The sequence below is a fragment of the Onychostoma macrolepis genome, chromosome 01 (assembly GCF_012432095.1).
Source record: "Onychostoma macrolepis isolate SWU-2019 chromosome 01, ASM1243209v1, whole genome shotgun sequence".
NCBI classification, from domain to species: domain Eukaryota; kingdom Metazoa; phylum Chordata; class Actinopteri; order Cypriniformes; family Cyprinidae; genus Onychostoma; species Onychostoma macrolepis.
Window position 1 is genome coordinate 10156815 of NC_081155.1, and position 24521 is coordinate 10181335.

General features: G+C 37.3%; 1 protein-coding gene across 1 annotated transcript in view; it reads left to right on the plus strand.

Moving 5' to 3' along the window:
- Window positions 1-24521, plus strand: part of LOC131543566 (adhesion G protein-coupled receptor E3-like) — a 61603-nt gene that overhangs the window by 10162 nt on the left and 26920 nt on the right. The window lies entirely within an intron of this gene.

The window sequence follows — 24521 nt, forward strand, 5'->3', positions numbered from 1 at the left end:
TCAACTCCCTCAACCGGCAAAGAAGGCCGCACTCCCATCGTCACTTCCCCGTTGACCAACTGGGACTGCAAAATAAAATTGTGCAAAGGAACAGACAGTGTTTGAAGTGCAATCCCTCGGATTAAAATATTCTTACCAATATAGGAACTGGATGAAAATGGCAAGATCAAATCCAAAATAAAGGACTCTGAAGATCCAGTATCTCGCAAGACTCTTACCGGTACCCTCTCCTGTCCCTCTAAAAGAGAAACAAACCCTTCCGACATAAATGGTGCATACCCGATGTTGTGTTTATTTTCAGAACAATTCCTTTTTTTCACGGGCAGATTTTCTGTACCACGTACAAATGGCACTTGCGGCAAGCAACTTGTTAAAAGCACAGACGCAGAATTTTTATTCTTACCACGTCCTTGTTTGCTTTTAAGTACAGGACATTCATTCTTCCAGTGTCCAACTTCCAGACAATAACGACACATGGAATCAGATGTCACCCTTTGAGAAGGTGAACTTCGATCACTTCGTTGTGACGGTTTAAGATAAGAATTTCCACTACTCCGATTTCCATAACTAAATCGATTCTTGTGAGTCAGAACAAAATCATCCGCTAACGACGCAGCTTCATTGGCAGTGCGAGGTTTATTTTCGTTAATATAGACTGCAATTTGATCGGGAACAATATTTTTTAACTGTTCAATAACCATCATCTCCCGTAACTCACTAAATGACTGTACGTTAGATGTTGTACACCAATGATCAAAATGGTTACTTAACTCTCGTGTAACCTCCACATGTGTTTGTCTCTCACTTTTCCTCCAAGTACGAAAACGTTGGCGATAAGCTTCTGGGACCAATTCAAAAGCTTTTAACACAGCAGATTTTACACTACCATACCTCTTTCTTTCTTCTACTGAAAGAGCAGTATACGCTTCCTGAGCTTTCCCCACTAAAACCGATTGAAGCATAACTGTACGGTCGGTCTCAGGCCATCCCCTTTCCTCTGCTATGCTCTCAAATAATGAGAAAAAGACGTCTGGATCTCTCTCATTAAACATAGGCACTAATTTCAAATTATTAATTATATCAAAAGAATAATCTGCGCGATCACTAGATGATCTCCCCTCACCCCGAAGTCTTAAACTCTCAAACTTTAATTGAAACTCCTGATTTTGTCGTTCTGCCGCTAATTTTTGCTCGTGTTTCATTTTCTCAAAATCAATCTCGTGCTGTTTCCTCACATCATCCAATTTACATTTTTCCATTTCTATCTCACGATCACGCATCTCCTTTTCATGCAACTGTTGCATTTTAATAAGCTCTTTCTGCTGCTCAAACGACAATCCAACAAATGAAACAGATTTTTGAGCTGCAGGATTAACCCCAGCTGTTACTTAAGCGTAATTGGTAAAATCTGAAGATCACTCAGTCTGCTTCTTATTATTTCTCTAGCCTCATCTTTTCTTAATCGCTTATCGACGACACCCAATTCATATCGTTCCACAATTTCCCACAACTGTTTTTTCGAACATAGATTTAATAGCTCATCTGAAGGAGCTTTACAAAATTCTTCAATTGATATCATAATGTAACAATCCAAGATTTAACAATCCACAGAAATTACACCAATTAACAATAGTCAACCTCCCTATAGCCTATTTCTAATAACAATTCAGCTCAGGTAATTCTTACGGTCAAAAACCTGTGCACCCATTCTCCACCTCCCCACTTAATCCTAACAAAACCCTCTAACTAACTACTCCTAGTCTTCATGCGCTCCCAAGAGTCAAGCCCTTTGAAGCACCCAAATACCGCTGGCGCAGAACCGAACAAACAGCTCGGAACCAACACCACGGCAGTGCACTCGACCCAGGAGACACACAAAAATAATAAACTAAAATAAAAAACGTTACTAAAACCTAACTGAGGAGTATAAAGAAATACACAGTCTTTAAACCGCAAGAACTTACCTTTTTAGAGCCGACCAAAATACGAACCAATGCTCCAACCAATTGTATGCCTCCTAATCTCTCAACCAATTAATTAAACAAAACATTTAACCAAGATCAAAACAAATTTAAATTAGACGAGCCCCCATATGTTACATCTGGCTCAAAGATGTAACATAAAAGGGAGACGACACGGAGGAATAATTTCTAACATAAAATTTATTACCTTAACTTAACCAAAAATAATCTCAAAGTCAGTATCAGTAATATTCATCAGTATGATACATAAGCGAATGGATGCACCAAGTGAAGTGTGGTCAGCAATAGTGAATGAATGCAAAACAAAACATAACGCCACCAATTGGAGCATGGCTCTGGCAAACTGCTCCAGCAACCAAGGAGCAGCGGCTCTGGCAAACTCTCGCACCAGGTTTAAGTAACAACCATGACGAGCATCAGGTGTGCTCCAATCACGCCTCAATCACTGAACCTGCCACAGAGAAAAGAAACAAAACACCCAAACCAACACACTCAATCCTAACAGTAATAATAAAGCAACCAAAACACGACATTTTCTCAAATCTTTGTAGATTATCATTAATTAGCAACAGCACATGTTTAGGTACTAAAATTCTTAGCAAAGAGACTGACATTGAATCAGCAACTCCACAGTTACTGTCTTTAAATACAGCAGCAGAACATCAGTGTTTGTGGCTCATCATTGACTGAAGCACAATTTCTACTCTCCAGCACAATGGTGACCCACAAAACTAAATTAAACTAACAGATCTCTCTTGTACAAAAACACATTAATACGGTTCAGATTAACATTTACTCTCCTTATCAGTTCATGACTTTGCATAACTTTATTTCTATAAACATTCACTAATATTTTAGTGAAATTAACTTGTTTTGTTTGGTAAATCTGACTGTTACGTTTTACGGTATATTGCTGTTTTTTCCTTGAATTAACGATAATCTACTGGCAGCTCTGGCTTCCAGCATGTTACTCTTTTTCTACAGTGTGTTGCCGTAAATCAATTACAGTTTATTACTGTTAAATTACATTTAATGCTTTTTTTCTTCAGCTTACATCTTTAATCCTTTAAACCCCACAACAAAATCCTCAGTATTAAGTGAACACATAATGTGTGCACACTACAGAGTGTTAGAGTAACAGTGAAGCAGTGAAGTTAATGAGATAATTAAGTGATTAAGTGCTGATTGTGTATTAATGATGAACACCTGCTGTTAACAAGCAAAATCACTGAAGGAAAGAGAAACACAAGAACTACAACTGACTTCAGCCACAGCCGAAGATGAGGATCTGACTAAACAACTCCTAAAACAGCAGAGGTGTATGAAGGTAAAATTACGTTTTAAAAAAAGATTTGCATGTGCAGGGTAATATTTGTGAAAGTGTACGTGACATTGCAAGGGTAAAATAAATTTGCATGCGCAAATAAGTTTTGTAAAGGTGTAAATCAAGTTATAAGCTCAAGTAAACAGGACTTGCATCATTGTACTATGTTTTGTAAGTGTAAATCATGTGTTGGAAAAACTGCAACTTCATATTAATTTGAAATAAATATGATCTGTATTCTTCTGGCCTACATTTTTTCTGCCCTTACACTTTTGGCACGTTCTTTGCGCTGAAACGCGGCCAAAAGCCTTGCAGGTCTGTAAACTGCAATTTGCAAGCAAAAACAGTGGTGTTAAGAACTGCAAAACGGATTCACTCTGAAGAATATGTCTCTGTGTGTAAAATAAAGCTGGTGTAAACAACGTGTTGCGTACGCAGGGCAAAACTTTTCTTGAAATAACCCAATATGCGCTGCACCGTCTTTCTTTTACCTGCATTTGCAGTTTTGGCACGATTCTCTCACTTATGCCGAGTTCACACTGCACGATTTTCAAACTCGTCGGATCGCTGTTGTTTTCACACTGCGTGACTATCTGGGGTAGCATTCAGTCGCTGCTGTGTTCACATTGCACGATGGATCGGCGACAGGGGCTTTCACATTGCACGATTTCACAATAGGAAGAATCGCTGACAACTCTGTCTGATCCGCAAACTGAGTGATCAAGAAATAACACGAGAACCTGCGTGCGTCAGCCCGTTGTTCTCGAGCGAGACTGGAAGTATTAAAAAAATATAGCCCGCAAATGGTCTGTGTGCTGATTTCCAGCTACAAAAATAAAAACAGATTATGCAGGAGGGAGATGCAGGGAACAGGGATTGTGTTCTGCAAAGAGTGGTAAATATTAATTTGCAGTAACTGTTATGATGTTGCGGCTGGTCAAGCGTTTGTGCTTGTTTCTGTATGATATAATTGTACAAATTAAAATAGTGATATGATAACTCCTCACTGAACTTCCCTCTGCCTTAATATTTTCTTAATTCTGCGCTTTATTAAATTCAAAACATTTTATTAATTTATTCATAATATTAATGTCTGAATATACAAGGTTGATATGGTCACGCAGGTTGGTGCATTAAACGCATGGCCACGAGAAATAAATGTTCTCTCAACACAAGAAGTCGTGTTCGCCGAATATGTCCCCTACCTGCCATCTTTTTGATCATTTTATCATGAAAATATGTTTTATTTCTTTAAATAACACGTGACCTTAGGCCTACATATAATTATCACAGAAACAAATCCACAGCTGAACCTCGGCAGTAGTGGTGTTTTCGTAATCCGCGAAACCTGAAGGAATCAGTTGAATGGATTGAACTCACTCGTTAAGACAGTGACTTGGCGCCACCTAGTGTTTGTTTTAGTTTCATATTAAACGTATCATTTAATTGATTGACATATTTCTGCCTTCAAATTTTAAAACATTAATTTCATAACATTTTATGCATTTGTAGGCGTATTGCAGTGTAAATGCATTCAGTAATGATGTCTCTGATGGCTTTTGTTGACACTGATTGGATTTTAACTAGTAACAGCCCTTTATTATTTTAACTGTGTTTATCGATTGGAATTATATTAATATTTTTTTTTAAATGCCCCTGGACATCAGTTTACAGGTTTGTTTCTGATGCTGTCAATGTTGTTTTTGGTTTTTGGTTACATTTAAAAAAATGCAGTTAGCTCAAAAAACTGAGGGCACACGACAGGCACTGTTTGGATGAGCATGATGCTTGTATGTTCAATGCATGTCGTGTGTGTTTCACTAGCTCCGTTCCCGTGGACACCTCTTGTTTGACCTAATTCTGGATATTTCCAGCCTAAGACGTGTGATTAATCCGTATCTAAAGCCGTGTCTACACCAAGAGAACCCATTATAATCAGTTGATGCGGTGACTGTCCACACGGGAAGAGGCGTGAGGCGACCAATACAGTAACCTCCTTCTATTCCGAATATTGGAAACATGCCTTGTATGCTTTGAAAGTGGAACCTAAAAAAACAGCGCGCATAAGAGAGCGATTGCACGCTTTTGCGAGCTTCAGCAAATGCGCGCGATCACAGATAGCCGGCTTCCCAGCCGAAACAACCCCCCACGTGAAACTGAAATAATAACGGTGATATAAGATTTTGGTCATATCCCCCATCTAAGTCATTCATCCCACACTATCAACAGGCTCGTCATGTAGGCTACACTTTTTGTACTTCGTTTGGGCACCACAAGGTGTCACTGTGGCCTCAAGCTTACCCCTCGACTACTCTGGCTCGATTGCTTTTCCTGAAGTAAAACACGCCCTCCTCATTACCCTACGGACAAAGAAATGTAATAATAAATGTGGAAAAAAATGAAAAAATACATAAGGAAATAAAATTATAAATAATTATTTATTTTTGCTTTTTTACTTTTCTTTGTGCATGTCTTTTATTTATTTATTTATTTCTAATTATGGCAGGATTGGCATTCCATAGATTGTAGCACGTTCTCAGTGATTTGCCGGTAGACGGCTGTTTTCATGCACGAGGTAAGCTGTCCGCTAAGCGCTCGCCCAAGTGGAAAAATTCGCTATTGCTGCCAGATCTCGACGGCCGAAAATTACATTGTGTTTGATACAAAACTAACCCGAGGAAATCATATGAAAAAAAAAAAAAAAACATCATAACTGTATATTTTCATGCTTTCTCAAGCAAAGCAAATTTTGAAAGTCCACACATAGCTGGTCATAGACAATGTTGAAGACGTTATTGTCAACAAGTGGTAAATTAATAAAAAAAAAAGGTTTATAAAAATGTATTTAAAATTTGAAATAACAAACATCAGGAAAAAAATAAGAAACAATACCTTTGTTTTCCGTATTGTGTTGCTTACAGTTAAAGTCCTTCTCTGATTTTATTGTTGTTTGCAACGTTACTGGGCAATATTATTATTATTATTATTATTAATTATAATATTTGATTTTATTTTATTTTTTATTTGTTATTTTCATGGTCTATTATTGGAGTAGTGTCACCCGGGTGGGAATTTTAACTCCTATTCACTGGGAATATAAAAATGAATGAATAAATAAATAGCTTAAATAAAATAAAATAATAATTCAGTCTATGCAGAGACGTATCGAGCGGGGGAATCCCCATCTCCCCACCCTCTGAATATTACATACGTGTAAACGTTATTTGGCGGTTTTTACTTGGGGAAAGCAGCTAGTTTTCTAGCACTGAAATAACTATGGATAAACCTGAAACTATAGACGAAGGATTGGAGATTAATTTCATTTACAAATAAAGTAGGAATGTGCATACTTTTAAATCGACACCTGCCACAGTGTTTTCTTTGAGTGTGTTTTAAAAACGATGAGGAGAGGAGAGGGGGGAGGGGTGTGTGGTCTTAATCTTAGTACTCAGCATGCCCAGTTAAAAAGGTCACCGCTCGCCGCTGATGTATATATATATGAGCTACACATCATAAACATCATGAAACGCATCTCTTCCATCTTTATTTGACCCTCTAACTCTAGCACTCTCAATTCTAATTCTATTTTATCTGTCTTTTTATTTAAAAAAAAACACACTTGACCCTCTATCAATTGCATATTTATTCTCTAACTGCTACTTTTCTTGAAAAACTAACACTAGCTTTCTTTTTTTCCTTCTATTCTATCTACTTGTTTCTTTAAAAAAAAAAACAAAAACAAAAACACCTTGCTATGTGTACTGCCTTAGGTTAACCAAGACTTGTCATAGCACTTGCATGTTGTTGCTCTTTTGTTGGTTTTGATTGCTTCCATTGTTCTCATTTGTAAGTCACTTTGGATAAAAGCGTCTGCTAAATAACTAAATGTAATCTACATTTCTACATAAATGCTATACCAGCCCTCATGGTTTTACTACAGTGGTAATCAATAAGCCATAAACCATGGTTAAATGATTGTGTATCTATATTTGTCTGTTTGTGCAGTGCATTAAAGTACCATTCCTGCTGCTGCGAGGACGATGCTGAGCCGAAATGACGCAAGTGACGTATTCCTGGCGCGTTATTGAGCCAATCAGATGATAGAAAACAAAGAGTCAACTAGAATCTCTTTGATTGGTTACAAGAAATAAGTCCCGCCTTCCCACTCGCGCTTGCAAACTCCAGTAATGCCGAGTTCACACTGCACGATTTTAGCCCGATTTTTCACTCGCCGACAGGTTTTGATAAATCGCCGACAAATGCCCGACATCGGAGGCAAATCGAAGCTCGTTCACGTGAGTGACAATCACGCAGTGTGAATTACCAAAGATGCGATCTGAGGGAATCGCCGACGCCTGTGAAATATTTGGCATGCTAAATATCTGGAGCTGTCGGCGATTCACAATCCTGCTGTGTGCAATGATTTCTGACTGAAAACTACATCACGATGACCTTCAGCCAATGAGAGACAAAGATACAGGGCAGAGGGAAGTTCAGTGAGGAGTTATCATATCAGTATTTTAATTTGTACAATTATATCATACAGAAACAAGCACAAACGCTTGACCAGCCGCAACATCATAACAGTTACTGCAAATTATTATTTACCACTCTTTGCAGAACACAATCCCTGTTCCCTGCATCTCCCTCCTGCATAATCTGTTTTTGTTTTTGTAGCTGGAAATCAGCACACAGACCATTTGCGGGCTATATTTTTTTAATACTTCCAGTCTCGCTTGAGAACAACGGGCTGACGCACGCAGGTTCTCGCGTTATTTCTTTATCACTTCTCGCGTGTGTTTTGTTGTGAAACGTAGTTTGCGGATCAGACAGAGTTGTCGGCGATTCTTTGTGAAATCGTGCAATGTGAAAGCCCCTGTCGCCGATCCATCGTGCAATGTGAACACAGCAGCGACTGAATGCTACCCCAGATAGTCACGCAGTGTGAAAACAACAGCGATCCGACGAGTTTGAAAATTGTGCAGTGTGAACTCGGCATAAGTGAGAGAATCGTGCCAAAACTGCAAGCGCAGGTAAAAGAAAGACGGTGCAGCGCATATTGGGTTATTTCAAGAAAAGTTTTGCCCTGCGTACGCAACACGTTGTTTACACCTTTGCAACAGCTTTATTTTACACACAGAGACATATTCTTCAGAGTGAATCCGTTTTGCAGTTCTTAACACCACTGTTTTTGCTTGCAAATTGCAGTTTACAGACTTGCAAGGCTTTTGGCCGCGTTTCAGCGCAAAGAACGTGCCAAAAGTGTAAGGGCAGAAAAAATGTAGGTCAGAAGAATACAGATCATATTTATTTCAAATTAATATGAAGTTGCAGTTTTTCCAACACATGATTTACACTTACAAAACATAGTACAATGATGCAAGTCCTGTTTTCTTGAGCTTATAACTTGATTTACACCTTTACAAAACTTATTTGCGCATGCAAATTTATTTTACCCTTGCAATGTCACGTACACTTTCACAAATATTACCCTGCACATGCAAATCTTTTTTTAAAACGTAATTTTACCTTCATACACCTCTGCTGTTTTAGGAGTTGTTTAGTCAGATCCTCATCTTCGGCTGTGGCTGAAGTCAGTTGTAGTTCTTGTGTTTCTCTTTCCTTCAGTGATTTTGCTTGTTAACAGCAGGTGTTCATCATTAATACACAATCAGCACTTAATCACTTAATTATTTCATTAACTTCACTGATTCACTGCTTCAGTGTTACTCTAACACTCTGTAGTGTGCACACATTATGTGTTCACTTAATACTGAGGATTTTGTTGTGGAGTTTAAAGGGTTAAAGATGTAAGCTGAAGAAAAAAAGCATTAAATGTAATTTAACAGTAATAAACTGTAATTGATTTACGGCAACACACTGTAGAAAAAGAGTAACATGCTGGAAGCCAGAGCTGCCAGTAGATTATCGTTAATTCAAGGAAAAAACAGCAATATACCGTAAGACGTAACAGTCAGATTTACCAAACAAAACAAGTTAATTTCACTAAAATATTAATGAATGTTTATAGAAATAAAGTTATGCAAAGTCATGAACTGATAAGGAGAGTAAATGTTAATCTGAACCGTATTAATGTGTTTTTGTACAAGAGAGATCTGTTAGTTTAATTTAGTTTTGTGCGTCACCATTGTGCTGGAGAGTAGAAATTGTGCTTCAGTCAATGATGAGCCACAAACACTGATGTTCTGCTGCTGTATTTAAAGACAGTAACTGTGGAGTTGCTGATTCAATGTCAGTCTCTTTGCTAAGAATTTTAGTACATAAACGTGTGCTGTTGCTAATTAATGATAATCTACAAAGATTTGAGAAAATGTCGTGTTTTGGTTGCTTTATTATTACACTTTAAGTGTTTGCGGTTTTATGTTAAGAAATATTTCTTCTTAGTGGGCTCAAATTAAATAAGTTCACTGTACTAATACCATGTAAACATTAGCTTATTTAAACGCAAATGGTTTGAAGCAATCGGTTTCCAAAATGAAATGAGTTACCACATGGTATAATAACGGTAACACACTGTAAAAATGAAGAGCTGTAAATTAACGGTAGAGAGATGTAAATTAACGGTACAATGCCGGCAACCACAGCTGCCAGTAGATTAACGTTATTTTACAGCTCAATTTTTTACAGTGCAAAGGCTGCAATTTCTCCGGAACTGATGGGGGCAGCACATACACCTAGAAGTGTTTCAGTCAGTCCTCAAAGGGTAAAGAAGAAGAAAAATGCCTGCAAGCATACGGAAGTACTACCAGTTACTGGGCAATTGAATTAAAGGGCAAATGGATGCTGCTAAGTACATCCAAAATTATTGAGGAAAACCTGCATCCCTCTGCTAGACAGCTGAAGATGGGCAGTTCATTCACATTCCAACTCTCCAATGATCCTAAACATACCGCCAAAAGAACAATGCAATGGCTTAAGGGTAGGAAGGGTAAATGCCCTTGAGTGGCCAAGTCAAAGCCCTGACATAAATCCCATAGAAAAACTGTAGATGGACTTGAAGAGAGCAGTCCATTGTTGCTCACCATGGAATTTGACTGAAATTGAGCAATTCTGCAAGGAAGAATGGGTAAATATTCTCCAATCTAGGTTTGCAAAGCTAGTACAGACATATCCAAACAGATTAATGGCTGTAATTAAAGCAAAATGTGTCTGTACACATACTAAATGAAGGGACAGAGGATTTTTTCCAACTTATTCTAGTTTTTCTATTGGAACTGTATATCTGTTAAATAACCATAGAATCAGATAACAAGATTTTTGCATATTTTCTATTCATGACATGAGGAGATCATTAAGGTTTGAGGCATGGATGAGAATTATAATGTCCCTGTTATCGAGGAAGGTAAAAAATAATGTTGTTATTATTCCTGCGCTAAGCTGAGAAAAAAACAAAAAACAATGATCGATTAAAAGCAGCTGCAAATGTGGGGCTAAATATAGTGAAATCAAATCAAATTAAAAAAAATAAATAAAAAAATCACACGTGGCAATTTGTGGAAAGTTTGAAGATACACTGCCAAGAAACTGGAAATGTGAGCTTATGTAATTTGTATTTGAATTTGAGAAGGAAACATTGGACATGGTGTCAAATTTCCTTATCAGGGTGATGGACTGATAACTTCTATAAACATCTGAACACAACAAATTGTTTTGCAGTCATTTGTGACGGTGAGGATCTGACATCAGGTAAGATCTTCTTTCTGCTCAATGATCCTCATCAGTGTGTCTAAATCAAGCATGTATTGATGTGTGAATTTCCCTCCACCCATGTGGAGTCTCCCTCCACCCATCCTCACCACTTTCTACAGGGGCACCATTGAGAGTGTGCTGACCAGCTGCATCACTGTCTGGTACGGGAACTGTACTGCAGCAGACCGCAAGACCCTACAACGGACAGTGAACACCGCTGCAAGAATCATCGGTGCCCCTCTCCCCTCCATCCTGGATATTTTCCTCACACGATGCTCCAGCAAAGCCAAATAGTATCGTGAAGGACTCCACACCCTCCCACAGTCTCTTCCAGCTCCTACCATCAGGAAGACGGTGCCGGAGCATCAGAGCCCGCTCTGCCAGACTGCTCAACAGCTTTTTCCCCAGGCTGTGAGAGCCCTGAACTCAAATCACCCCGCCCTCTCTGAACCCCCATACAAACCCCCTACCTCCTGTAACATGTAACGTGCAATTGAGTGTGCTACACACAGGTGAGTGGGCCTGTACAAACCACCTGTAGTAGCACACTCTCCTCCTCTATGCGCACGTGTCACTTTTCACACACACTGCTGTGTGTACACAAATCCCACAAAAAGAACTCCGTAATATATGTATGTTTACATGCTCATGCACTACAAAACATCCTGCACTGTTCCCCAGCCAGCTGCTTGAACTCAATGTTTCTCCTTGCACATGTACAGTACTTATCTGAAGCATTCGTATAGTTTGTATTTTTTAGTTTGTATAGGTACTTTTTTTATAGATTGTATATTTATATTTATAGTCAAAATCTATCAGTAGGATAGTTGTGTATAGGTTTATATTGTCTTACTCCATTGTTGTATGCCTGTATTAATGTAGCACCGTGGTGCTGTGAGGCACGACATTTCGTTCCACTGTATGCCCCCGCATGTAGCGGAATGACAATAAAGCTCAACTTGAACTTGAACTTGAACTTGAATGTGTGTGCAGTTACAGTTGAGTAATTTGGGCTTTGACTTTTGACCTTTCAGTAAGTCCTTAAACATTTTATGGATGTATAAGTCTTTATGAATTATTCCAGATCACCTGTAGATCTACACCAGTTTTCAGGTATAATGTTTTTGGGAAACGGTTTGTTCTAAGATGATTCTTAGATTCTGATTTCTGGGAAAATACTTCTTTAAGAGCATAATTTCATCCTTTATTACACTATACTTTGACAATAAGTGTTTAAAACTCTCCTCAGTTTTGACTCTTGTAAATGCAAATTATTTTTCATGTGAGTTTAAAATGAAGAGGAAACAAACCTTTGTTAGTCATGCGTCAGAGCCAAATCTAATTTGTTTTTCCTGTAACTGTTGTAAAGAGAAATACACCAGACAGTCAAAACTGACAATGGCTACTTTTCATAAAGGTGAGTATTTTTCTTGTCTTTAAAGGTTGGTTGTCATTGACCTAAAAAGCTTTATTACATGAACTGTGGTCATGTGATGAATGTAATGCTCACAAACTCAATCCAAACATTTTCAATTGTTTTAAATGGATTTTTCTTCATGTTTCAGATTTTATAAAAACACAGCCTATCATCTCTGTTATTATGTGCAAGTTATTTTGCTTTTATATCTGTACACTGATAAAACCTGTAGAATTCCTGAAGCAGTGGGTCAGATGTATTCATTTATACACAGTAAAACCCCCAGTGTTAAATCAACACTCCCAGTGTATATATAATCCACACTCATAGTGTTAAAAAAGTAACACTGAAGCAGTGTTAAAGTTAATGATATAATTAGTTTAGTAATTGAGTGATGATTGAGCAGTAATGAAGAACACCTGCTGTTAACAAACTGAATGACTGAAAGAAAGATAAAGAACAGAAAAAAAAGAGACGAGATGAGCAGAAATACAAGAACTACAACTGACTTCAGCCACAGCCTTAGATGAAATCACCACAAGATAAAAGAAGACATTAAATCTCTCAAGATCTCAGCAGAAGATGATTAAACAACTCCACAAACAGCATCACCAGCTTCACACGTTACTAACCAGACTGACTTTAGATGTTGATGCTTTAGTTTTGTTTGAATTACCATTATCGAGGTCAGTGTTTGCTTTAGTTGGGCTCTTGACCCTTGACTTAAAACATCACAATTATATTGACTGACTGTGTGTTTGTCTAGACATGTTAGTTATGGCATTTGGGTGTTGATGGTTAGACTTCAATAAAGAAATCACCAGCATTTAGTGATTTCCATAACTGATTTCATTCAGAGCATCGTCATTGATTAACATTTTTTATTTTGTTCACATAAAATAAAACACTTGATCCATCAGTTTTAAGATTAATCTGAAAGACTTTTAAAAGTAAATTGGCACTAAAAAGTTATAACTGCATTATCATACAAACATCAAGAATCAGCGTATGAATCTCAACAATGGTGACAATCAACATATTCAGATAAAAAGATCCTCTGTGAACATTACAAAACACGCTACTAAAAGTCACAACAAAATAGCAAAACAAAAGGAAATGGTAAGACTAAAAGAAAATACTATGACAGCTGCATAATTTATTCATGTCGCATTGCATGCTTCTTCATTAATGTTCAATCATCACTCAATTACTAAACTAATTATCTCATTAACTTTAACACTGCTTCAGTGTTACTTTTTTAACACTCTGAGTGTGGATTATATATACACCGGGAGTGTTGATTTAACACTGGAGGTTTTACTGTGTATTGATGAAACTGCAGTGTGACTGATTTATCTTTGGAGAGCAGCTATACTCACAACAACGACCACTTCTTTCATTCACATGACTGATCTGTGGCATTAATGTGGTGGTCAGAGTTGAAGTTTAATTGTTCACCCTCATGTCACTCCAAACCCGTTAGACTGAAAAGATGGCTCAGGATAACAGGAAATTCTAGTATAGACAGATAATTCTTCTGTATTTTATGAAAGAAAATGTCATACTGGTTTTGAATAGCATGATGAGAGAGTAAATGACAATTTTCAATTTTGGGTTAACTGGAACTTTAAGTTGTAGCATATTGTTCTAAGTGAGATGAACATAATTAATCATAACGGGTTGTTATCAATTATATATCCATCTTCAGGAATTAGCTGTAGCATTAATAGTACAATAAAATGATTAGTTCATCTGCAGTACGGACCGTCTATTGACTCTAAGGAAAATTATTTCTCTGGCCACGACAAATAATTTCCTTACTGAAACATTGCTCCCCGAGCATGTAACAAGACTGGACGTTAAAGTGACCTCGTTCTGAGAGCAGCAGACACAGACAACCAAGTGTGAATACTTATGGATGTTTATTAAACTACACTACAGGGGAACATGCACCATCAAACTATACACAAACATACACACATTAGACATAGATGCCAACGCAAGGAAGGCATGGGGAGAGAGAGAGAGAGAGGGAGGGAGCGCTCGTGCGCAAGAGAGATGTAATGGCAAGATTAAGACATCAGCTAACTACAACCTGTTAAGAACCATCAGATAATCACATCACCTTAATTAAAAGGGGTCGAAGCCTAGAAGCGCATCTAAATAGTTACCAAGCGGTTACTTGCATGGGTTTTGTGGGTGCTGAGGAAAGCATCCTGGTGCATGTATAATGCCTAGATTCCTGGTGAATTCCTTTAGGAGTGAAAGCTTCGTCATTCCAGCCATGGGTTGATTAGTCCGAAGTGAATCGACAAAGTTACTGATCTTAAAACTGCCAGAAGATCGGACTCCCCCCGGAAGGGGAGTCGTGAGGTTTCCAAGGTGATACGTGTGTCTCCAGGGCACCGAAAGTAAAGAGAAGCCTTTTCTTTTCGGTGTGGGATAAGTTTTATCTGGTTTCCCTGTAACACCCATTTTGGTTAGTTTGACCAATAACAAGGCACATAGTTTCAGCGGGAAAGTGTTTCTTTGTCCCACTTGACACCTCATTTGCATGTTTTACGACTGATCTGGAGACTGGTGTAATTTTCCCCACAGTACAGTAAAAATAGTGTGATGCATTTCAACCCATTCTCACTCCCAACTCGTCACATATTAAAGCTTGGTCAGGACCACTTCAAAAAATGCCGCCAGAAGAAGCCTTACTTCAGCCTTGGTTGTGAAATACTATTGGCTCTTGTGTGTCTCGTGACCGATTGCGTCATGCTGCGGGACCGGAGTATCTTTTCGAATGAGATGTGAGCACGTTAGCGAGCGGGATCATTTTCAGCGATTAAAACCTTATGTTTTGCTCTTTTCTTCTCATAAAGACGTCGTATGGCTTCAGAAGACTTGGAATGCAACACGACTTGTTTGTAATGCTTTTATACTGCTTGTTTATGGTCAGTTTTTGCAATAAATACCTGTGACTGCACTTATATTTTCCTGTTATGTGTTTTATATTGTTCAGAAGTGGGTAGGTTTAGGGTAGGGGTGGGGTTAGGTGCTCCAATAAAAGTATAAATTTATATAAAATTATTTCTATTTTTTACAAATGCATGCAAACCATTAAACTAAGACAAACAACTGAAAACAACGGAGGAGAATGCGTTGCCATTTTCCATAAGCGTCTTGACCTGACGCATAAAGCAAGCAATTCAAAGCAATGGAGTTCCTATTTTGTCATATACTGACGCCTTGGGGCACTTTTGGCATCTTCATAGTGATGCGAAAGACGTTTGACCATGTTCCAGTTTTTGATGCCTTGGGAGTGAGAATGGGTTGGCATTTCACCATCACATAGTGTACATCATTGTGTGAGGAATAAAGAGCAGATCATTTTGATATCAAGAAAGAGACATCTAAAAGGTATTAAACCAGAGATACATTCATACACCTGAATATAAGTTTTTAGAGCTTACTAATACGAATAATGAGTGATAACTAGGCTAATATAATAAGGAAACATACAAACAACACATGCATATACCAGATACATTTGTAACTGATTAATTATTGTCTAAATAAAGAAAATGCCTCTATGTGTGTGTTATGTATCTTGTAATCGTGGGGGTAGTTCACTGGTCAGCCAGGCCTGGTACCGAGGGTCATTTAGTTCTCTTTGAAGTCCGATGGAGAGACAAGATTGTCGATCTGTTTAGCATCTTTTTGACAGTGGGGGGACAACCCTTGGCAATTAGCACCCATATAACGGTAGAATGTGGGGCCAGGCTGTGAATTATATGCAAATGTCAAAAGGCTAAAAGGGTCTCTTAAGACATAAAGTCCCAACAACCATCAAGGATCATAAGCAGATGTTACAAAGTACAAGCTTGCATTTCTGTGTTTATTTGGCTAGCTGACTGCTTTCATTGTGGCCTTTGAATGTTGTTAACTTATGGTCATAAATATTTTTCAGATGTTTTAACACTTTACTTTTCATTCAAAACTGTCACACCGGCGACGACTACAGTTGGTAATGTACTCTGCTGCTGACTGTTGTTTAGTCTGGATATGCATGTCTGTAGCTTTTAACTGAACTGAATAGCACTGATCACAAATCCTACCAGTTCACATGCAGCCAGCTTCAGTTTTTGAGTCCTTTTCTCTGTATAAGTATTAACAGACTGTGCGATTACAGCAATCTTATAACATTGTTACAAATGCGGCATGGATCTAATAAACTTGGGTACAACATGTATGCGGACTATACAATGATGACACCTAGGGCTATGCCTATCACACTACTATAGAAGAATAAAACGTCATCAGCATGTGCTAGTGGTAAACAAAAGGAGCATGACGAATCACCATTTAGCAGCAGAGATGTTCACGAGTCTTTAACTTGGAGTCCGAGTAAAGTCTGAAGTCTTTAACCTGGAGTCCGAGGTTGAAGTCTTTGTCGCTGGAGTCTGAGTCAAATCTCGAGTCTTTGGTCACTTAAGTCATTTAATGGCTCGCTAAAAAAATCCCATTCATAATCCTCATGTATTGAAATTTACGAAGCAGTTTTATACCCAGTCAACACGTGAGGTCACGCGGTGATCACAGTGACATCACACCATTCTCATACGGTGATACTCACAGTGTGAGTAATATGTGAACTCATTGTGAATTCAAAATTTTGAGCAGGTTGAGAGGAGGCAGTTCAAATATCAGTCACCGGGTACATTCTACTTCCTGTTTCTCAACACTATCACAGGGATATCACAGTGCTCTCACATGATGAGCTCACGAGTGCACGCCCAGCTAACAGATTTGTGTTATAAGAACCTTCTCCAAACATACAACTGACTTCCAGACACAGCCTTAGATGAAATCAACTGAATTAAACAAATCACGAGCTTCACTCATTATTAACCAGACTGACTTTATTTCTGTCAGACATCTACAAAAGCGCTTATTGAGAATGAACAGAGCTTTAGATGATGTTTTATTGTTTTGTTTGACGTTACCATCGTGGCGAGTAGTGTTTGCTTTAGTTGGGCTCTTGACCTTTGACTTTATTACATTATACATTTTTGGGGCTGCTGTAACTGTGTTTGTAAAGCACGTTTGTTATGGCAAGGAAAACCAAAAAGAGACTGCAAACAGGTGATATTGGTTTGTTACTGATGATAACAACACCACCGTCATCACCTAGATTCAATATGCGGTCTTGGTCTTGGTTTTGGGAAGTCGTGGCCTAATGGTTAAAGAGTCAGACTCATAATCCAAAGGTTGTGGGTTCGAGTATCGGGCCGGCAGGGATTGTAGGTGGGGGTAGTGAATGTCCAGTGCTCTCTCCACCCTCAATACCACGACTGAGGTGCCCTTGAGCAAGGCACCGAACCCCCAACTGCTCCCCGGGCGCCACAGCATATAAATGGCTGCCCACTGCTCTGGGTGTGTGTGCACTTTGGATGGGTTAATTGCAGAGCACAAATTCCAAGTCACATCACTTCCATAATCGAAGAATTATGAAAGAATTATAAAAGCAAAAGACACAAAAAGTATTAGCTACTCTGATTCTTGATGTTTCTATTTGTGTTTAAGTGAGAGTGTATGCATCTCAACAATGGTGACAATCAAAAGCTTCATGCTGCAATGCATGCTGGGTACCTAGTCTCTGTGCAGTGAGTGCACTTTGACCTCACATTAGTATGAGCACACAGTGAGGGCGCTGTGAGTTTACACTTTTAGCTCACTGTTACCTCACATTGTGACCTCATCACGAGTATCCTGTGAGATCATGGTGACATCACTGTGAGATCAAATTGTTGACTGGGTAGGCTATAGACAAAATATATGATCTATGAAAAAAAGAGGTGTTAAGATGTAAGGTTAATGTACATCCACAAGATACTTATGTTTTAATGCATTCCCATGTTCAAAACAGTTTTTCTGTAATCAAATTCTATAATAAGAGTCCATGTCACATAAGGAAATATGTAACAAATATTACAAATCCATACAAATAAAGTATTTCTTTTTGATAAATGTCAGGGGTATTCAATTAAAGTTCCAAGAGTTGTGGCCTCTATATTTTCTTCCAAGCAAAGGTCCGGACAAAAAAAAAAATAAAATAAATAAAAATTTTTTTTACATGTATTGCACTTTTAAATTTAGATACATGCACAGCAAAAAATCCAGAGTGAAATTAACTCTCCTGGGAGTACATGTGAGACCACACTCAAGAGTGTGAAAGTGTTAAAATAAGAGTGTTAAATTAACATTGAAGCAGAGTTAAAGTTAATGAGATAATTAAGTGATTAATTAAGTGATGATTGACCATTATTGAAGACACCTGATGTTAACAAGCAGAATCACCAAAGGAGAAAATCTAAATTTTCATGTCACCATACAAGGCAGAAATATTTATAAGCGATGCAAAAGACTATGTACGCTAGCCATTAACATTACCATACTAAACATGGTAAATACGACCGCTTGAAGAAATCAGACGTCAGCTTCTCATTCTCTATAACAATCGTGTATTTATTTAGTAACATATTTACACATACATCTGCCATCTCGTCTCGAGACTTTAGCTCCGTGTGTGTCATAAAAATATATAATGGTTTTTGGATAGGATAGAAATTATCATTCTTACTTAACGGGATGTATACTGTGACTACAAATAAACAGAAACAGACTCTACTGAATAAGTAGGGTAGGCCTATTTGTCCTCTTTCTTTTGTGAAATAGTGGTTCACATTGCTGTATTTCTGTGTGACTAATTTTAAATCCTGATAAATTAATTCATTATGGTCAATGTATCACTTAATAGGCTATTGTAAAACATTGATGCTTTTGGATTTAAATATAACAAAACATGCAAACAAACGGCCGCTTTTATCATGTTTGTTTTGTGATTGCGCTATATTTCCAGTGACTTATTTCTGATTAGTTTTCTGATAACTTCTCTTTGTTGATGAAATGATGGGGTCGCGTGACGTTGTTCCAGAGAGGCGTGTAAAGGGCGGTTTTTAGTGAAGCACAGCGGAGCTTCTGGCCCGACGGTGGAAACGCATTGTGATTTTGGGCTCGGTGCTACAGGTCTGAGGCTATTAGCCCCGCCCGGCCAGTAAGAAAAATAACTAGATTTGCAGCATTGTTTCTGTTGTTGTTAAAATAACCGCGTCATAAAATATAAAATAACAGCTCTTAAAATATAAAATAACAGCTCTTAAACTTGGCGCTGGTACGTGTCTGGAGAGAGAGAAAAAGTGCACGGAGCTGAAAGGGGTTGAATTAAGCGCGTTTGGCTTTAGATAAAAATACTAGAGTATATAGCGCTGAAAGATATTTGCCATAAAGATATTTGCTTGTTATGTGATCTTCGCCGCTGTTTTGACGCGCTGCTCACTTAAAAAGGTGAAGGTGCTGCTGTTATGGCTCACGGACCAGATGGATGCCGCACGGAGTGCGGATGCGGTCCGCCTTTTGAAAATAAGTTATATAAGTATTTAAGGATAAAAGACTCGAGTCCTCGAGTCGAGTCATTTCAGGTCGAGTCTGAAGTCTATAAAAATGCACTCGAGTCCGAGTCACTAACTCGAGTGCCCATCTCTGTTTAGCAGTTGTACTTTTTATGTGTGCTAAACAATTTGGAAACTTCGAAAGGAGAAGAGAGAAGAGTTTGAGGTAAGCAGTTTTAAAATTTAGGGCCATGCGGCATTGATCAACACGCCATGTTGCATTTTAACGGTCTGGTCAGTAGACGTAGGTCGTAGCAGCAAACACACTGTGTGATGATCATGCTGAATTTCTGACACTGTCAGAAAATTATTGCAGGCTTTCTTGGGTCGCAAGACCATGACAAAGTAAAACCTCCAGTGTTAAATCAACACTCCCAGTGTATATATAATCCACACTCAGAGTGTTAAAAAAGTAACACTGAAGCAGTGTTAAAGTTGAGGAGATAATTAGTTTAGTAATTGAGTGATGATTGAGCATTAGTGATGAACACCTACTGTCAACAAACTGAATCACTGAAAGGAAACAAGAACAGAAAAAAGAGACGAGACGAGCAGAAATACAAGAACTACAACTGACTTAAGCCACGGCCTTAGATGAAATCAACTGAAGATAAAAGAAGACATTAAATCTCTCAAAATCTCAGCAGAGGATGATTAAACAACTCCAAACAGTATTACCAGCTACCAGCATGTTAGTTAGCTAAGGCTGTGGCTGAAGTCAGTTGTAGTTCTTGTATTTCTGTTCGTCTTGTCTCTTTTTTCTGTTCTTCTTTCTCTTTCTTTCAGTGATTCAGTTTGTTAACAGCAGGTGTTCTTCATTAATGTTCAACCCTCAAGAAACATTGATAATACGATGCATGTTGCTTTACTTAAAGGCAGTAGCTGTGTAGTTGCTGATGTAAAGAAAATCTCTTAGCTAAATAGCACATGTATGGGTGCTGTGGATAACTAGATATTATCTGCAAGAAATTTAATTTTGGTACTTTAATGGTTGTGTTTCATTCAGTTATTTTTGCTTTATTTATTTATTTTTTTCTAAGTAGACTCAAATGAAATATGTTCAAAGTATTAATATGTTCATGTTAAAAATATTAGCAGTTGGCTAATTTAAGAAAGTTACTTTCTAAAAATGAAATTAGTTAACATGAGTCTTAATTTAGTCCATGATATCTTTAAAGTAAAATACTGTTAGTTCTGCTTTCTTTCCTGGGTTATATCTGTGAAGTAATCAGAGAATCTGATCACATTGTATGTTTTATTTATTTTATTATTGCTATTTATTTATTTTTGGAGACATGGGTGAGACTTGAAATGCCCATCTTACTGAGAAATTAAAGAAGGTAATGTTGGGATTAGTCATCCCAGTCAACAATTTGATCTCACAGTGATGTCACCATGATCTCACAGGATACTCGTGATGAGGTCACAATGTGAGGTAACAGTGAGCTAAAAGTGTAACCTCACAGCGTCCTCACTGTGCGCTCATGCTAATGTGAGGTCAAAGTGCACTCACTGCACAGAGACTAGGTACCCAGCATGCATTGCAGCATGACGCTTTTGATTGTCACCATTGTTGAGATTCATACACTGATTATTGATGTCTCTCTTTGTGTTTAAATGACACAGTAGTTCAAAATGTTAGTGTCTTATCATGCTTTTGAAATCTTTCATAAATGTTTATGAGCACAAAGCTGTTATAAAAACTTTAGATCAATAACTCCTCACAAAGACTGCATACTGAATCTAGGTGATGGTTGCACTGTTATCATCAGTAACAAACCACCTGGTTGCAGTCTCTTTTTTGGTTTTCCTTGCCATAACGAATGTGCTTTTCAAACACGGTTACAGCAGCCCCAAAACATATAATGTTATAAAGTCAAGGTTCAAGAGCCCAACTAAAGAAAACACTACTCACCACGATGGTAACGTTAAACAAAACAATAAAACATCATCATCTTAATCTGTTAATTCTCAATAAGCGCTTTTGTAGATGTAAGAAATAAGAACCCCGCTCATCTTTTTGAGTTCACAATGAGCTCGTATATTACTCACACTGTGAGTATCAGCGTATGAGAATGGTGTGATGCCACTGTGATCATCGCGTGATTTCATGTGTTGACTGGGATGTATTTTTCCATGTATTCATTTGTATCTGAATTTGCATTAGAGGAGGAAACAATGAACTAGGGCTCATGTTTGACAGATAAGGATGATGAACAGATAACTCCTATTTAAACATCTCAACACACAAATATGTACTTAGTTAAACAACCAGTTGTGTGTCAGGTAAGATCTTTCTGCTCATAATGATCCTTGCCAGTCTCTGTAAATCAAACAAACTACAGCATGTGTTGATGTATGTTCATGTTTTGATGTGATCATGTGTTGATGTGTGATCATGCGTTAATATTTGTTCATATGTGATTTGTGTGTCGTTTCAGTTGAGTAATTACATTCATGTTCTGACAAGGTCAGGGCTCTTAAACCCTTTTGCAATCTTTAGAAAAGTATACATTTTGATGACAGGTCAAAATTGAAATAATATACACCATATAATACAATACCTACCCTTTTATTATCAATGCACTATACAACTACTCTTGAGCACACCACTCTTTTTTTTCCGTAAATAAAACAAAGATTGGAGTACACTGTAAAAAAAAAAATCGTAATTTTATGGAAAATAACTGTGATTTTTTTCAGGTTGTTTTCTTTTATTTTGAATTGCAGTCAAAACGCTGTAAAATTATCTCTGAATTAACTACTTGGCTGTTATTTTAAGGATTATGACATTAATGACAAATTACAATAATTCACGTTTTTAATACAGAAAAACTACTGTAGTTTTATACAGTACATTTTCTGTTTTCTTAAATTACAAACAAATGTATGTAAAATTACAAAAATAATCTGTAATTAATACATTAACAAAACCGTTAGATGATAAAATGGTCAAATGACTGGCAGCAACAGCTGCCAAACAAAAACCATAAAATTAAAGTAAAATATCCTTATTTAAATAATCTGACAAACACTGTTATTTTACAGGTATTTCCTGAATTTTTATGATCAAACACTTTCACTGAAAAACAAAAGACAAAAAACGGCCAAATGACTGGCAGCACAGGGTGCCAAACAAAAACTTTAAAATTAAATTAAAATCTCCTTATTTAAACAAGCTGACAACACTGTTCATTTACAGGAATTTCATAAATTATTACAATCAAACACCTTCACTGTAAAATTAACTAATTAACTAATTAATTAATTAAATGTTACATGACTGGCAGAAACAGAACATTAAACGCTAACAGATCTCTCTAGATCTCAGCATCTTCACTTATTACAAACCAGTCTGACTTTATTTATTTCATACAAAACTTCTTATTGAGAAATAACAGAGGTTTAGATGTTAATGTTTTATTGAAAATAATAAAGTTTGAAATCACCATTGTGGAGATAAGAGTTCGCTTTAGTTGGGCTTCTGACTCTTCACTTTATAATATCAGCTTTTCTCTAGCTGTTGTGACTTTACTAGCGAGAAATTACTCTGATCAGATAAACCTGGTTACTTATTGATGAGTTGATCATCATATAGTAGCCTGATCACATCATGAGTATTGTCTTTGAGTATGTTAGCATTTAATGTTTTTTGTTTTATTTATTAAATTAGTGTTTTTTATTTGTCTTTTTTTATACAGCGTTCTTGTGATGTTATGGCAGTCAGAGATCCATTTTTTTTTTATTATTATACAGAAAGTGTTTTGAAAGCTTTTTGATTCACAGAAACATCAAGAATCAGCACACAAATCTCAACAAAAAGCTGGTTTTGTGACGATCAGAGCTGATCTGAATATTTTGTAGATTGTTACCATTGTTGAGGTTCATATGCAGATTCTTGATGTCTGTGACTCTATGTGTTCTCACCTAAATCATTTTTTCAAACTACCTTACAAACTTTCAAAATATCAAAGCAGGGCCATATTTCAAGCAATAAAATTGTAACACCACAACAAAGTGAAATTAATAAATTTAACATGTTCAGACATTTCTAATGAGACTAGTGAGTTAGGCCACTACACAATGACAAAACCATCATCAGCATGTAAACCACTTCATCTGATCAGATTTTTTCTTGCAGGTTTTGCTATAACAAACACACAGTTAGAGCAGCCAGAGAAAAAAAAACATTGTTAACAAGTGAAGGGTCAGAAGCCCAACTTAAGCAAACGCTTATCTCCACAATGGTGACTTCAAACTTGATTAATTTCAATAAAATATTGACATCTAAACCTCTGTTAATTCTCAATAAGTTTTGTATGAAATAAATAAGTCAGACTGGTTTGTAATAAGTGAAGATGCTGAGATGTAGAGAGATCTGTTAGTGTTTAATGTTATTTTGGGATTTAAAGGGTTTCTGTTGTGTGTTTTGTGGGTCACCATCGTGCTGAAGAGTAGAGTGTGTGCTTCAGTCCAGGAGAAGACCAAGTGACACAGATGTTATGCTGAATGTAGTTTTATTTAAAAGCAGTAACTGTGGAGTTGTTGATGTAGTGTTAGTTATTCGCACGTATGCTGTTGTTAGATGA